Source organism: Malaclemys terrapin, chromosome 4, assembly GCF_027887155.1.
Source record: "Malaclemys terrapin pileata isolate rMalTer1 chromosome 4, rMalTer1.hap1, whole genome shotgun sequence".
NCBI classification, from domain to species: Eukaryota; Metazoa; Chordata; order Testudines; family Emydidae; genus Malaclemys; species Malaclemys terrapin.
The window spans coordinates 40,250,814-40,267,318 of record NC_071508.1 but is presented as its reverse complement, the minus strand read 5'-3'; the positions used below and the strand labels follow the sequence as shown (position 1 = coordinate 40,267,318).

General features: G+C 51.2%; 1 protein-coding gene across 2 annotated transcripts in view; it reads right to left on the bottom strand.

Annotated features, from left to right (window-relative positions):
- Nucleotides 1-16,505, bottom strand: part of RNH1 (ribonuclease/angiogenin inhibitor 1) — a 43,310-nt gene that overhangs the window by 20,437 nt on the left and 6,368 nt on the right. Inside the window, exon 1 of one of the 2 annotated variants that reach the window (XM_054025895.1) lies at nt 1,519-1,603. The exons of the other annotated variant lie outside the window; for it this stretch is intronic. The gene's annotated coding sequence lies outside the window, so the exon portion shown is untranslated. Of the gene's footprint in view, nt 1-1,518; nt 1,604-16,505 lie in introns of those variants that run through there. 2 annotated transcript variants of the gene reach the window in all.

Genomic DNA, 16,505 nt, shown 5'->3' with positions numbered 1-16,505 from the left:
ATAAATTACTGTACAAATCATAGGATGCTGTATAAATATTACCTTAATTAAATCATATAGATTGCTGCCTCATAGCTAGGGTTATGCAGTTTAAATAAATACCAACATCCAGTAGGCAAACATTGTAAAATACTACACAAAGCAGTTTTGAGAGGATGATGCCTATGCAGAGAGTGCATGACTAAGCTGACAATGTGGAACGAAAATGCTCAATACAAACTTTCTGAAAAGAAAAGTATTGCAGGACCCACAAAAAGAGAACAGAACGCTCAGTTACAAAGGGTGTAAAACAACCTGCAGCCACTGCCTCAATACTGCCAATAATTCAATATACCAAAGGGGCTTCTATTGAATATGCATACCCAACTTAAAGGCTAAAAAGCCACAGTCTACACAGATCAGCTAGAACTGGGCGGGGGGAGGGGAGGAGAAAGGCTCAAAAAAGGATTTGGGGGAAGGGGATGGATATTAGGTGAAAACTTAACTATGAGCAGCTGATTTTGCAGCCATGTCAGGGTATTTGAATGAACTGGAATAGTATCAGGAGTATATAGGATCTGCATATCCAGCATAGACCACCACAGCAAAGGGCCAATTATTGCTGTTGTGCTCTGCAAGTCCCTGGTGGCAAGCAAGTTTCTCAACACTAAGGTGTCTGAGGAAGGCATTGCAGGTCTTGTTATTCACTTGTACCAGGGTCCTCAACAGATCCTTCTCAGGACCAAATGCTAGCAGGTTAGGGTGGAATCAAACAGCGATTCGGGCCTTAAAAAAAACAAACTCACCTCAAGAACGAGCACGGGAGAGAAATCTATACAGACGCGACTAAAAGGAAGTCACTGTGCTCTGAGAATGAAAAGCAGGAGGTGGTTCAAGGATTTACTGAGGTTCAGAATGCTCTGAAACACTTCCGTTTAGTCTCCCTGACCATCTGGGAGTCACCACGTTTTAGGCCTGACCGCGTGGTAACCCATCCCAACAGCAAACGGAGTCAAAGATGGGTGTGTTAAAAGTACAGTGGAATAACTAGACACAATGCTTAATTTGTAATGAAAGAGGTGCTGGGGCTCACGCAATATTTTTACTTTCATAACTGAAGCAGCAAACCCAGAAGTGCCGGGGCTGTGAACTGCCAAGCCTAGAGGTGCTGGGGCTCAGCCCTGGCAAATATTAAACCCTGATTAGATACCAGCATTTCAGACAAAACGTACCCGTAAGTGGCTTGGATTCAAGTGAATTCACTGTAATTTTCCTAACCAATTTTTGACAAGAAATGAAGCGTCCCCACCCCTCTTTTGCATTTCAGTCCTGAAATCACATTGCCAACGATGCATTCAAGAGACAGATTTTCCCCAACAACCCCCAGCAGGATTTGCAAAACCCTGGCTCAGTTAAAGCATGTCTAAGCCTGCAAATAGAACTCCTGCCAGACGCCTGCGCTGTGATTAACAGGCATAAAGCTACAATTTGATAAGAGCATTTAGCAGAAAGAGAGAGAGGAAAAGATCCTGTTCCTACCAGATCCTCTGCCTCGGCCGGAAGAGAGAAGCAGAATTCCTGCTCTGCTGGAGACACCCCTGTCCTAGCTGCCACAGTCCCCTCCTCCTGCCTGCTATAGCTGTGTCTAAGTGGTGGAGAGCAGTCAAGTGCCCCGCAGAGCCGCTCCCCCAGGGAGGGAGGGTGGCTGGCTGGCTGAGGGGAGGGAAGCGAAGCACAGCGCAGCTGGCTCTGGCTGCAGAGCTCTCTTGGCAGCTCTAGTGGGGCCCTGTTCAGGCTTGCCCACTGTCTCACATTAGCAAGTGGGGTTCTCCTAGTAACAGCGTCCCTCACCCGCTTAATGTCAGTGGAATCGATTGACGCATGACTATGGCTCAGAGGGAGGCATCATGACACACTCTTAAAGGCACAGGCTGATAGAGCCATTGCAGTACATGATTCCTGTAGCGTATGGCACAGATTAGCTGCAGGCTTGTCTGTCCCTGCTGCCCCCTTCGCTCTCCTAATCCTTCCTCGGCTACTGCTACCCAGCTTCTAGCGCCTGACTTACTAAAGAACTCATACAGAGATAAACAGGCCACCCTTTAGCCTGTCTCACAGTTTCAGTGGTAAGTGCACCTATCTTCTCCCTCCATCTCCGTCATCCCTCAAGGGCACCCACTTTAAGTTTCCAGTTCCCAGCTGTCACCTCTTTTGAGCAGAGATCTGGATCTCTCTCCCTCCTTGACTGGGGTTTTAAGGCTGCACAGCTCTCTGATCTGTGATATCCCCAGCAACCCAGTCTGCCCAAAGCCAGCACCTGTGCTTTGCACTCTCTCCGAGGCCTATGACCAGTGTATTGCCTGCAGTTACGAGTTACCACACAGCTCTTTCAAAACAAGCACCTTTATTCTTTAGGTAAAAGCATTAGATACAAAACATTAAGACAATAAACAGATTTAACCCCATATTAAACATACCTGGCCAACATCCCTTTCAACCCTTCAGCAAGGGTTGACGCCTCTCCTTAGATAGAGAACCATGTATATTTGGTGACTTAAAATGACGGTCATGCATCAATTCAAGCTCATCCTTTTATACCAAAAGCCCTTTCTTTGTTTCCTAGTCTCTGGAAAACACAGTATGGAGCCAGTATGTGCAAACCACCCCAAGGAGTGGTGCCTCTCCGGAGTTGTTTACAATCTTAGGGATAATCACCCCCTACAGTTTTAATTTCTGTAGGAGCTATGGTAAACCTCTCCCATGGAGTAAAACACGACACACAAACCATGCATAAAATTAAAATACTGCCCAGGGTTGCAATATCTGTCACAGTCTTAATTATAGCCTTTGTTCTGCCTTCCCTCTTATCACTTGTCATGTTAGGTCTAAACACAGGCTCTGATCCTGCAATGAATGCTAGGGAGGTGGACCCCTGCGCTGTGCCCATTCTAAGTCCTATGCAGAGCTCATTGCAAGACCAGGGTCTCAGACTGTAAGTTCTTTGGGGTGGGGATGGAGACTGTCTCCTACAGTCTTAAAGAGCCTTGCAACACTATACTAACAATAATCATCAACCTGGTGTATAGCCCTCCCACTCTCTATGTTGTATTAATGAGTTATAAAGTAACTCAGTGCAGTATAAACTTTCCCACCTTCCCCTTCAGATATCAGCTGCCAAATAAATAAATAAATAAAAGAGGAGCCCTCTCCTTGGCCAGAAAGCAGGGGGACAGAGCAGTGGGATCGTGATGGGAACAGAGCTGACTGAGTGAGGATACAGGAAGATTAAAAGGAGAAGGCATAAGGGGGTGGCTAACAGGCAGATCAACCGAGGGACAACACAATTTCTCTTGCTAAATTTAATATCTGTATGGAGAGGCTAGAAAGGAAAAAGCATTTGCCTCCCATACATCCCTGTGAAATGACTTCCATTCAAGCTCTGGGGTAAAGGCCAAAAAGGCACATTTTGCTGATTGCACGGATGGTAGATTGCGGGTGGGACTGGGAAGAGTTGGCGCTTGTGCTGGCGGTGCTAGACAAAATACTGGACATGCTGACCCAGATCCTGGGAGTTAGGGGCCTAAATACCTTTGAGGATCTGGACTGGCATTCTTAGGTTTTCCACCTTGAAGAAAAATAAATCCACCTCTGTGACGTTGTGCAGTCTATATGGTTTTATAAAAATATAAGTGAATATAATGTAACTGGGATATGCTTCATGCAGAAGGTCTCTTGTAAGGTATCATTACAAAGCTCATAATCTACTGAGTGTGATCATCCTATTTGTAGAAATGTACCACTCTTGTATCTAAAACTAGAAATATAAAACATAACTCTGAGGGCCTATTGTAATTATGTAAAGTGTGGGCCATTAAGGATGGTTTGGAATCTTGATGACTCCCATTGTCTGCAGATGGCTGTATTTACCTGTGAGTCTTTCTGTATATGTGTGTGCTGGCAAGTGAGTAATGAAGTCTTGCAGAACATGTCATCATGTCACCTGAACTGGAATCCATCTTTAACCTGGTGCTTTTCCAGTGAGGGGGGGTGGAAACCCAGATGGACAAAGGGTGCCTGTCTTATGCAAAAGATATATAAAGGGATGGAAGAGAACAAAAGGGAGGAGCCATCATGAAGAATCCCCTAGCTACCACCTGAGCTGGAACAAGAGCTGTACCAGGGGAAAGAATTGTGCCCAGGCCTGGAAGGTGTCCAGTCTGAGAAAAACTTACTGAAGCATCTCTGAGGGTGAGATTATCTGTATTTAGCTTGATTAGACATAGATTTGCGCATTTTATTTTATTTTGCTTGGTGACTTACTTTGTTCTGTCTGTTACTACTTGGAACCACTTAAATCCTACTGTCTGTATTTAATAAAATCACTTTTTATTTAGTAATTTACTCAGAGTATGTATTAATATCTGGGGGAGCAAACAACTGTGCATCTCTCTCTATCAGTGTTATAGAGGGCGAACAATTTATGAGTTTGCCCTGCATAAGCTTTATGCAGGGTAAAACGGATTTATCTGGGTTTAGACCCCATTGGGAGTTGGGCATCTGAGTGCTAAAGACAAGCACACTTCTGTGAGCTGTTTTCAGGTAAACTTGCAGTTTTGGGACAAGTGATTCAGACCCTGGGTCTGTGTCTGGAGCCAGATGGGAGTGTCTGGCTCAGCAAGACAGAGTGCTGGAGTCCTGAGCTGGCAGGGAAAACAGAAGCAGGGGTAGTCTTTGCACATCGGGTGGCAGCTCCCAAGGGGGTTTCTGTGATCTAACCCGTCACAACCTCCTCACCTAATATCAGTGCCCAAATGCTACCAGGGAGAGTAAGGGAGTGTTTCCCTCAGGGAGACAGCATAGAAGCTAATAGAGAGGAATCTAATGGGAGAGGACAGTTACTAGGGAACTAAAACAGCAGTGTGAAGGAGAATCCCTTAGGGAGAAAAGGCCTGTGATGGCTTACGTTTGGTGGGACCTTTAACAACCCCAGCTACCATTGCTGAGAATGTGTTTGTTTTGGTTGAAGAGTCTAAACAAACAATTTTCAGAGGCTTAAAAATGTCCAGCTCTCAGGGAAATTGCTAAGGGTTTATGTCCCCATCAGTGTGTTACCTCCATCTCTTTTACAAACCCCCCAGGCAACAGCTTTTCTCCCTGGCCCTGTACCTCTGAATCTCTCCAGAAACACTTTGAAAGACACTGAGGATGGTTGAGCTGTATGTCCTAAGGCTGAGAAGCCTCTGTTCTCAGCCATTTCACATGTAAAAGGCGTGGAAAGCTTCAGGATAAGCTGGTGAAAGTTCGCTCTGTTTGCTGCTATGGTGATTATTTTGGAAGAAGGTGCGGCCATCGCAGGGCTTTCCCAGAGGCTAAATACAAACCCAGAACATAGTCAGGAGAAACAGGGAGGCTTCCATGACACATCCATCCTATTATTGCATGAACTACATTCATGTGAGTTACTGGATTCTATGTGTCATCTCTCTAAACCGCTTCCTCACTCTAGCCTGCTAGCCACACCCTTTCTCATTCCCTTATGTTTGTATCCAAACACTTAAATCCCTTGGGTAATCTCGTCCCCCACCCCAACTTTCCAGGGATGGAGCATGGAAAAGCCCATGGCTTTCAAGTGTGGGTATAAATAGCTTATTAGGCTAGACCCAATGAACAGGAAGTGAATCCCTCCTCCAGTTTTTTTATTTTATTTTTAAAATATAAGATTCTTTCTTCTTAACTCAAATGATGATTCTCTGATTAATTACAACCAGCCATTCATCCACAGATTAGCCTCTACAGCTCCCATCCCCCAAAAGGAAAAGTTAAACTACAATCAGGTTTTGCCAATCCTGCAATACTTGTCTGGCTGTGCACAGCTCTTTGAAAAGGGAGTCGGTGAGAGACAGCAGCCAGCTATTTCCTGCCTGGGTTTCTATGCAACCACTGCTGTTTGGTGACAAAAATTGCTGTTATACACACAATGCCTGATAGAGAGAGAGAGACACACACATTTTTGGTCATTTCCCCTCCTCCTGTGTATTTTATTGGTGATTCTTCTTTTATGCATTATATCTGAATACTGTTAGGTGCCGGAGAGGACAGCAGAACAATGTTGTTCTAAGGTGTTTAGGTTTTTTTTAATTTATGGTGCAACTTTATAAGGCTGATTGTGACTGTAACAATTGAAGCCTAACATGAGCAGATCTTGGTTAGCTCTGGTACCAAGTGCCAGAGCAGATTTCCTGAAAACAAACTGATGGAGTAAGTCTTTATTTTGATAACTTCCTTACTGCCTGAGCCTGCAGACACCTACACATGCTTAACTTTGAGCACAGGAGTAGTCCCATTAAAGGCACTTCTGAAAATTAGGCCACTTATTTAGGGGCTAAAGCCTGTAGTTAGGTATCTGAATTCATGGGCTCAAGTTTGAAAATATTAGCTGTATTTTTATGCAATCCCTGTATTGGTTGGCTAATAGTCCTCAGCCAATCAGGTTATATTGATCTGTATAATTACTGTATTGTCTCTAAATTTATAGCAATTCTACTATAAATGAACTGTCTACTATAAATCCCACCATTCTGATTTGTTACTGCCCTCTGACCTTCCTCATCCATATTCCCCACAGCAAACATGGCCACCTCTATTTCTCAACCCTATCCATCTTCTCCTCTGACCTCCTAATATCTCCCTGTGACAATCTGGGAAATCTATGTACAGCTCATGAATTCTGTTCGATAGTGTGAACTCTGTGTCTGGGTCAGTTAGCAAATGTAATTTTGAATGTGTGGCGCTTCACTTCTCTGATGTCTTTTCCCTCCATATTGAGCTAAAACTCACAGGAAGTGACAGGAGAAATTATTGCACCTGGCACAGGGCTAACAGTGGAGGGTCATTAAACATTGATGATTGTCTACTGAAATGGAGCACCCTTGGATGTGATGGCTACTGCTCTGGGCAAACCAGTTTTTCAACTCTGAACTCTAGGAGGTGGTAACTGAGCAATTGATCTCTTGGTGGTGGACTTAAATCACTAGATAACCCTAATCTGGGGATCACCTGGGCAAGGGGATTGAAGGGTACAAAATAAAGAGTCTCTAGTCACTGTTATTTGAGAGGTAGTAGTGAGGAAGGTGAGAGGAGACTCTGCAGGAGGGGATGGGAAGGATCCTGGACCCCTTAAAAGATTGTGACCTAAGCCCAACAATCCTCAAAAGCGGTTAGGAACCTGGGGCAGGGACATGTCTAGGTAATTGTATCATTTTATCTAGGGTTACCATACGTCCGGATTTTCCCAGACATGTCCGGCTTTTGGGGGCTCAAATCCCCGTCCGGGGGGAAATCCCCAAAAGCCGGGCATGTCCGGGAAAATCGGGAGGGAGGGAGGGCTCGGCCGGGGCCTCTTTGGCCGGGGCCAGGCCGGGGTCGCGGGGCCGGGGGCATGGTGCCGGGCCGGGCTCCAGGGGCGCGGTGCCGGGCCGGGCTCCAGGGGCGCAGTGCCGGGCCGGGCTGGGCGCGGGGCCGGGCGGAGAGCCGGGGGCACAGTGCCGGGCCGGGGTCCGGGCGCCGGGGGGTGCGCTGGGCCGGGAGCCGGGGGGCCGGTCCGGGAGCCGGTCCGGGGTCGCGGGGCCGGGGGGTGCGCTGGGCCGCGGGGCCGGGCCGCCGGGGGGTGCGCTGGGCCGCGGGGCTGGGAGGTGCGCTGGGCCGGGAGCCGGTCCGGGGTCGCGGGGCCGGGAGCCGGTCCGGGGTCGCGGGGCCGGGAGCCGGGGGGTGCGCTGGGCCGGGAGCCGGCCCGGGGTCGCGGGGCTGGGAGCCGGGGGGTGCGCTGGGCTGGGAGCCAGGGGGTGCGCTGGGCCGGGGCGGGTGTGCTGGGCCGCGGGGCCGGGAGCCAGGGGGTGCACGGGTGTCACGGAGTATTGGGGGACTCAGGGCCCTGCACCCCCGGCTTCCTGCAATTCGCCATGACTCTCAGCCAGCCAGTAAAGCAGAAGGTTTATTTGGATGACAGGAATACAGTCCAAGACAGGTCTTGCAGGCACAGACAACAGGGACCCCCTCCGTTAGGTCCATCTTGGGGTCCCAGGGCATCCCAGCCCAGCCCCCCTTGGGAGGTCAGAGCCATCTCTGCCTCCCAGCCATCTCTCCAGCCTGCTTCCAGCACTCTGCCTTCAGCGACCCCTCCCACAGCCTTTGTTCAGTTTCCCGGGCCCCGGAGTCACCTGGCCTCCAACCCCTTCCTGGGTTCTCATGTTACAAGCTCAGGTATGTTCCCTCGGGCAGACTCCCATCCCCCGATGCAGACCATCCTAGTCACACTCCCCTGTCAGCATTCACACACCCCAGCAAGAACAGTCCCAGTTCGTCACATCTCTCCCCCCTTCGAGACCGAACTGAGCAGGGTCACTTTAGCCAGTGACCTGGGGAAGTTCGAACCTACCCCCATTCCCATGGATGCCCCCGCATCCCTCCCATTCCTTGGTGGGAATTACACCAGGCCCCTCCAGTTTCACCCCCCCCTTAGGTCGGGGGTGCTTGATGGCACTCGCAGTTCACATGTGGGAAGGTTTATGCGGCCTGTGCCCTTTTTCCACCCCCATACCTCTGGGGTTCCAACTGGGCTGTGGTCTTCTCCCAGCGCTCCAGTCTGGAGGTCTGTGCTTTGGGCTCTCTTGGTTTAGAGCCGCCCTTTTAACCTTGGCCACCCTCCGGAAAGGATCCTTTATGCTGGGCAAGGGTCCTAAAGCTGTTTTCCCCTTGTCCCAGGCCTTCCTCCCCCTCTGACAGGGGTCACAGGATCCGCAGTACTGTCGGACAGTAACAAAGACCCCAGGCCAGTAAAAGCTCCGTAGCAGCCTCTGCTGGGTACGCCAGGTTCCCTGGTGCCCTGAGAGGGGAATTTCATGGGCCCAGCACAGCAGCTGGCGGCGATACTTCTGGGGTACCACCAGCTGCCTCCTGATTCCCCCCTGACTCCATTTTCCCTGGGGGAGCCCATTCTCGGTACAGGAACCCCTTCTCCCACAGGAACCTTTTCCGGCCACCTCGTCCCATGGTCTGTACCGCATTGAGGTTGGCCAGGTCCCTTATCTTCCGCAAGGAGGGATCTCTCTGCAACTCGGCCTGGAACTCAGCAGCTGGGACAGGGATGGCCACCTGCTCTTTCTCGCCCGCTGGGTCTGAAGCTGCAGCCTCCCTGAGCCGTGTCCCTGGGCGTTCCCTCCCCACCAGGTTAGGGTCCTGCGCCTCAGGCAAGGCACCCCCCCCCCCAAGGCCAGGGCGCAGTGCCCCTCGCCGGCTCTGACTGCGGGTCACAACCAGTGCCTTTTGGGGGTTGCTTGGCCAGTTCTCCAGGTCCCCCCCCATCAATACCTCAGTGGGCAAATACGGGTGTACCCCCACATCCTTGGGGCCCTCCTTGGCCCCCCACTTCAGGTGTACCCTTGCCACGGGCACTTTGACTGGTGTTCCGCCCACCCCCGTCAGGGTCAGGTAGGTGTTGGGCACCACCTGATCTGGGGCCACCACCTCGGGCCGGGCCAGCGTCACCTCTGCGCCCGTATCCCAGTATCCATTGACCTTCCTCCCATCCACCTCCAGGGGAACAAGGTACTCTCTCCGGAGGGACAGCCCCGCGCCCACCGTATAAACCAAAAACCCTGAGTCTGGGGCATCCAGCCCCCTAGAGGAGCTGGCCTGGGGCCCTTCTCTCTCTTGAGCAGTTGATAAGCTGCCAGCCCCTCTTGCGTGAGAAGCCTGCCCCTCGTCCGTCTGGGCCTCTACCAAGTTAACCCTGTGCGGGTTCGGTCTGCTCAGTCTGTCCCTGAGCCTGGGGCACTGGGCCCGTATGTGGCCTTTTTGGCCACAGTGGTAGCAGCCCATGTCCCATGGGTCCCCCCGGGTGGGTCAGATGGTCCTGACGCCGGATGTTCCCCTCTGATGGGGTTTTTCTGTATTTTCCCACAGGGATGTCCCATGGTGACTCTCTCTCTGCGTTGTGGTGGGACTGTTCCTTTGGGACTCCTCCCTTCTATCTCCTGACCGGCTCTTTACAAACTCATCGGCCAGCCGGCCTGCATGTCGCGGGTTCTCTGGCTTTCTGTCCACCAACCACAGCCTCAGGTCGGATGGGCACCGCTCATACAGTTGCTCCAGTACCAGCAGTTTGACCAGGTCCTCCTTCGTCTGGGCCCCATCAGCCCACTTGCTGGCGTATCCTTCCATGCGGACGGCTAGTTGCAGATATGAGATCTCAGGGGTTTTATCCTGACTCCGGAACCTTTCCCGGTACATCTCAGGAGTCAGCCCAAACTCACGTAGCAGGGCCTTTTTGAATAGTTCGTAGTCCCCTTTCTCTGCCTCTTCCAGTTGGCGGTACAATGCCACGGCTTTGGGGTCCAGTAAGGGGGTAAGGACCCGGAGTCTGTCCGCGGGATCAACCCGGTGCAGCTCGCAGGCCGTCTCAAAGGCCTCCAGGAAGTCATCCATGTCCTTCCCCTCCTTGCGTGGGGCCAGGATGCACTTATCAAAGCTCCGTGCAGTCCTGGGTCCCCCCTCACTCACCGCAGCCGGGGGTTCGCTGCCCTTCAATCTCGCCAGTTCCAGTTCATGCTGACGCTGTCTCTCATTCTCCTGTCTCTGTCTCTCATTCTCCTCACGTTCATGCTGACGCTGTCTCTCTTCATGCTGTCTCTGTTGTTCACGATCCTCCAGCTCTCTCAGTTTTAGCTCTTTCTCCCATTCCAGCCAATTCCGCTCCACGGATGCCGAACGTCGCCGGGAGGATCCTCTGCTGGCCGGCGAGCTTCGCCGGGAGGGTCCCCTGCTGGCCGGGGGGGCCACGGCGCCTTCGGTATTTGCTGGGCTCCTCCCCACCCTTCCCCTAGGCATAGGAAGGAGGGGTCTCGGGAAGCCCTCAGCAGCCGGCTGACCACTCCCAGCTGGGACAGACACTGGTGCCTGCGCTGCATTTGCCAGGCTGCTTCCCTGAGACACAGGGATCAGTTCATTCGCGCGATCTTCCGCCTCCAGCCGGGCAATGAGCTGTTCTTTGGTGAGCCTCCCAATGCGCAGCCCCCTCTGCTTGCACAGCTCCACCAGGTCGCTCTTAAGCCGCTTGGCATACATCTTCCTGCTGGCCACTCACCGGCCTGTGTGCTCACAGCTCCCCACAGTTCCCAGGGGGTCCCCTAGTGTGCCAGCCCTTCTCGAGGTCACCACCTCTCTGCCAGGGTCGAGCTGCAGACTCCTCCGCCCCTGGGACCACTCGCTGCGATCCCCCCGGGGGACCCTGTTACTGCAAAAGTCCTTCTCGCTGGTCACACACTCCCAGGGGTAATAACCGTCTCTCTCTCACTCTTCAGCACGCCTGGTCCCCGTCAATCCCCCTTCGTTTTACTGCTCCCCAGTCACTTACTGCAGGAAGCGCCGTCCACGGGGTGCAGTAGATCCCGCCGCTGCCACCAGTTGTCACGGAGTATTGGGGGACTCAGGGCCCTGCACCCCCGGCTTCCTGCAATTCGCCATGACTCTCAGCCAGCCAGTAAAGCAGAAGGTTTATTTGGATGACAGGAATACAGTCCAAGACAGGTCTTGCAGGCACAGACAACAGGGACCCCCTCCGTTAGGTCCATCTTGGGGTCCCAGGGCATCCCAGCCCAGCCCCCCTTGGGAGGTCAGAGCCATCTCTGCCTCCCAGCCATCTCTCCAGCCTGCTTCCAGCACTCTGCCTTCAGCGACCCCTCCCACAGCCTTTGTTCAGTTTCCCGGGCCCCGGAGTCACCTGGCCTCCAACCCCTTCCTGGGTTCTCATGTTACAAGCTCAGGTATGTTCCCTCGGGCAGACTCCCATCCCCCGATGCAGACCATCCTAGTCACACTCCCCTGTCAGCATTCACACACCCCAGCAAGAACAGTCCCAGTTCGTCACAGCGGGGCCGGGAGCCGGGGGGTGCGCTGGGCCGGGAGCCGGTCCGGGGTTGCGGGGCCGGGAGCCGGGGGGTGCGCTGGGCCGCGGGGCCGGGAGCCGGGGGGTGCGCTGGGCCGGGAGCTTGGCCGGGGTCGCGGGGCCGGAAGCCGGGGGGTGCGCTGGGCCGCTGGGCCGGGAGCCGGGGGGTGCGCTGGGCCGGGAGCCGGGGGGTGCGCTGGGCCGGGCCGCCGGGGGCCGGCAGTGCTGGGCGGGCCGGGGGTGGTCGGCCGGGGCCGGCACCCCAGGGCCCAACCCGACCCAGGCTGGAGCCGCCGGGGGACCAACCTGGGCCGCACCTCCTCCCCGCACACCCCCCCTTACCTGCTTCAGGCTTCCCGCGAATTAAATGTTCGCGGGAAGCAGGGGAGGGGGCGGGGTTGGGGCGTGGGAGGGGCTGGGGGCGGGGCCGGGGCCCCGTGGAGTGTCCTCCATTTGGAGGCACAAAATATGGTAACCCTATCTTATCTAGAGCTGTATATTTCTTGCATTGGCTAAAATAAAGAGTAATTGGTTTAGAATCCATTTGTGCAGTGCCTGTTGTCAGGGCTGACCTTACCATGAGGCGAACTGAGGCAGGTGCCTCAGGTGCCAGACTAGGGGCGGGGGGGGGGGGGGGGCGCCACTAGGACCCAGAGTGTAGAAAATTCTGTCTGCTGCTGGTGCATATGTATTCTCTCTGCTCTAGATGGAAAGAGATGGTGGAGTGCTGTGCTGGAGGAAGGAGGGCACAAGAGACATAACAGGCAGGCAGGAGAAAAGGTAAGAAGGAATAACAGAAAGCAGCAGGAGCTGCAGGGAGAGAGAGGAGGAGGAGCCTCTTATGTACCTCTCTAGCACCTCCAGGAGCCTGGACTGATTAACATCGGCTTCTCAGGGAGCTTCCTGTTTCCTGTTGCTTCCCTGAACCCACTTGAGGAGAACAGGCAGTCAACTGAAGTAGGAGGAGCCAGTTAGGCCCTAAAGACGCTGATCTCTTCCCTCACTCAGGCCCTGCTACCAGCCTGCTTACTTGTCCCGCTTAACTGAGTGTTGAGAGCCACTATAGCTGGCACAGAACAGCAGTCATGAGTGAAAGAAGAAAACGCTCCTCTGGGGCAGCATTCAGAAAAAGAAAGAAAGCAAAGGAAGCTTTTCTATCTAAGCAGGAAGGAGCTCTCCTGAGACACATAGACACAAATGTTCACGGTGAGCTTTCTGGCCCCAGAGAGGATGTGAGTGGTGAGGAGATGCCTGATCTTCCAGTTAGTCAGAGTGCAGGTGACCTGGCAGCTACTGCAGCATCCATATCTCCATCTCAAATGGATGTAACCAGACACATTCCTGAAGAAAAGTGTAGCTCAGAGAAGAGTGTGGTGGAGGCGCAAGAAACAGCTGCTGCTGAGTTTAGTTCCTTAAGGCTAGATGATCCAGGACTGTGGACGCACTTGAGCAGTAGCCTGAGGGACTTCCTTGTACTGCATGGGCCACAGCAAGTGAAAAACTTCATGTTCCCCAAAGACAATGAAAATAGAAGTTTCCATCCAACACATTATTGGCGTGAAATCCCCAATGGTGACAAAGTGGAGAGGCCATGGCTTATGTACTCAAAAACCCAGAATTCTGCATACTGTTTTTGTTGCAGACTCTCTTTTAAGATTAAGTTAGATAAGTTTATGGAGGGAATGATTTAATGGTCGAACATAGTAGCCAAAGAATACCAAGCAATGGTAGGTAAATAATATAATGGCTAACAGGGGTCAGGCTGGAGACTCTTGCCTAAATGCTCGGGGTCTTACTGATCGCCATATATGGGGTCGGGAAGGAATTTTCCTCCAGGGTAGATTGGCTGAGCCCTGGAGGTTTTTCGCCTTCCTCCACAGCATGGGGCAGGGATCGCTAGCAGGAGGGTCTCTGCCAATTTAAGTCACTAAACCCCAGGATTGGGGACTTCAACAGCAGAGTCCAGGGAAGGGGTAGGGACAATTTTGTGGCCTGCAGCATGCAGGGGGTCAGACCAGATGATCATAATTGGCCCCTTCTGACCTTAAAGTCTATAAGTCTATGAGTCTAATGTTCCAGCCACATTGGGTTCTACAGGAACAAAGGACTGGAAAAATCTGGCTAGAAATCTGGCATGCTATGAGAAGGCAGCAAATCACCAGAGAGCATTCCATAGGTGGAAAGAGCTTGAGATGAGACTAAGATTAAAGGCCACCATAGATGATCAGCATCAAGAGAAGATTGCATCAGAGTCTCTTTACTGGCAAAATGTTCTGAAAAGGCTCATTGCCATTGTGAAAATGCTTGCTACCCAAAACCTAGCACTGCGTGGCACTTCAGATCAGCTGTATGTGCCATACAATGGAAACTTCCTTAACATTGTGGAGTTGATGCCTGAGTTTGATGCTGTACTCCAGGAGCATCTAAGAAGAGTCACCACCCAAGAAATGTACACACACTACTACTTTGGAAAAACAATTCAAAATGAGATCATACAGTTACTGGCAACAAAAGTCAAACAGAAGATTGTGGCAGATCTGAAGTCAGCAAGCTATCACTCTGTTATTCTGGACTGCACACCTGACATCAGCCATACAGAACAAATGACTTTAATGGTGCATTTTGTAACAACAACAGAACCTAGTGAAAATGTCCCTGCAATGGTGACGGTCAGAGAGCGTTTTCTAGAATTTATTGACATTGATGATACTACAGGAGCTGGTATGACAAATGTGCTTCTTAAAAAGCTGGAAGATACAGGAATTGTGATAGCTGACATGAGAGGTCAGGGCTACGATAATGATGCCAACATGAGAAGAAAGAACAAAGGAGTGCAGACACGTATCCGAGAGTTAAACCCTCGACCTTTTTTGTCCCATGCAGTTCTCATTCAATGAACTTGGTGGTCAGTGATGCAGCATCAGCTTCTAGTGAGGCTGCTGAATTTTTTAATGTAATTCAAAGCATCTATGTATTTTTCTCTGCATCAACTTATCGATGGCAAATTTTGAAGCAACATCTGGGAACATCCTCTCTGACACTGAAACCACTGAGTGCCACACGATGGGAAAGTCGAGTGGAGGCGATAACGCCTATCAAACACCAAATTGGGAAGATGGATGATGCCATAGTTGCCATTATGGAGGATAATGCTATGACAGGAACTGTTCGTGGGAGAACAGTGGTAGTGAGAAATGGAATCACCAGAAACGTACATAATTTCACATTTCTGTGTGGCTTAGTGTTGTGGCATGACGTACTGTTTGAAATAAATGTTGTAAGCAAGAGACTCCAAGGTGTTGACCTTGATATATCTGGAGCAATGGAATAACTGGACAAAGCAAAGTCATACCTACAGTCTTACCAGTCAGATGAGGGATTTCAAAACGTTCTGAAGAGTGCACAGAAGTTGGCAGAGGAACTTCACACTGAAACTATTTCCCCACCCATTCAAGAAAACAAGAGTCACCGAAGAAGACATTTTGATATGAGGCACGGGATAATCCCATAAGAGACCCTAAACAACAATTCAAAGTTGAATTCTTTAACCAGGTGTTAAATTGTGCAATTCAGTCAGTTGAACGTTTCAAGGAGCTCAAGGAACACAGCAGTATACTTGGAATGTTGTATGATATTCCAAAACTCCTCACTGTACCTGAAGAAGACCTACACCAGCAATGCAGGGCACTAGAGATAGTGTTGACACATGATGACATGAGCGACATTGATGCTAGTGATTTAGGTGATGAAGTGAAAGCCCTGTCAAGATACAGCAGGATCAACTTCAAAGGCTGTTCTGGAATATATGTGCACAAATAATATGACTACTCTCTTTCCAAATGCTTTTGTTGCTCTGCGCATACTTCTAACACTTCCTGTAACAGTTGCGAGTGGAGAACGCAGCTTCTCCAAGCTGAAGTTAATAAAAACACATCTACGCTCCACAATGACACAGGAGAGGCTGGTCAGCCTTGCAACCATCTCAATAGAGCATGAGATGGCCCAGACTGTGGACCTTCAGCAGGAAACAGTTCAAATCTTTGCAACCAAGAAGGCACGGAAAGCACCACTTTGATTATTCAAACAGATAAAAATGCCAGTGTTTACTACGCAGACAAGAAAAGTTACATTTGTTGTTCAGGCGTTTGAAAGTTAAGTGTTACTTAATTTTTGAACAAGGCATTTTAAATTGTTAGTTCTCCTTTATTGGGGTAGGTAACAGAGCAGTACCATGAGAGGAGTAGAACAGGAAGAAGGCACAATTGAGACCTTTCAAACTTTTGGCCCAAGCGAGGGGGTATGGGGGTGTCATTTGAGCTCCCCGCCTCAGGTGCCAAAATGTTGTGGGCCGGCCCTGCCTGTTGTTCTGTGCTTTGCCCATCACATGTTACATGGTTGGGGCTCTGGGAAAGGGTGTGCTTCAGCAACTGGACCGTCCTTTGGGATGGGGGGAGCTTAGGACAGCTGGACCATGATGCCCCATTTCAGGGAAGGAGTAACAGACTGCCTGTGTTTAGAGAGGAGGACAAAGGAAGAGAGAGTTCTGGAGCCTACCCAGACTAAGGAGGAAGCTTAAAGCATAGCT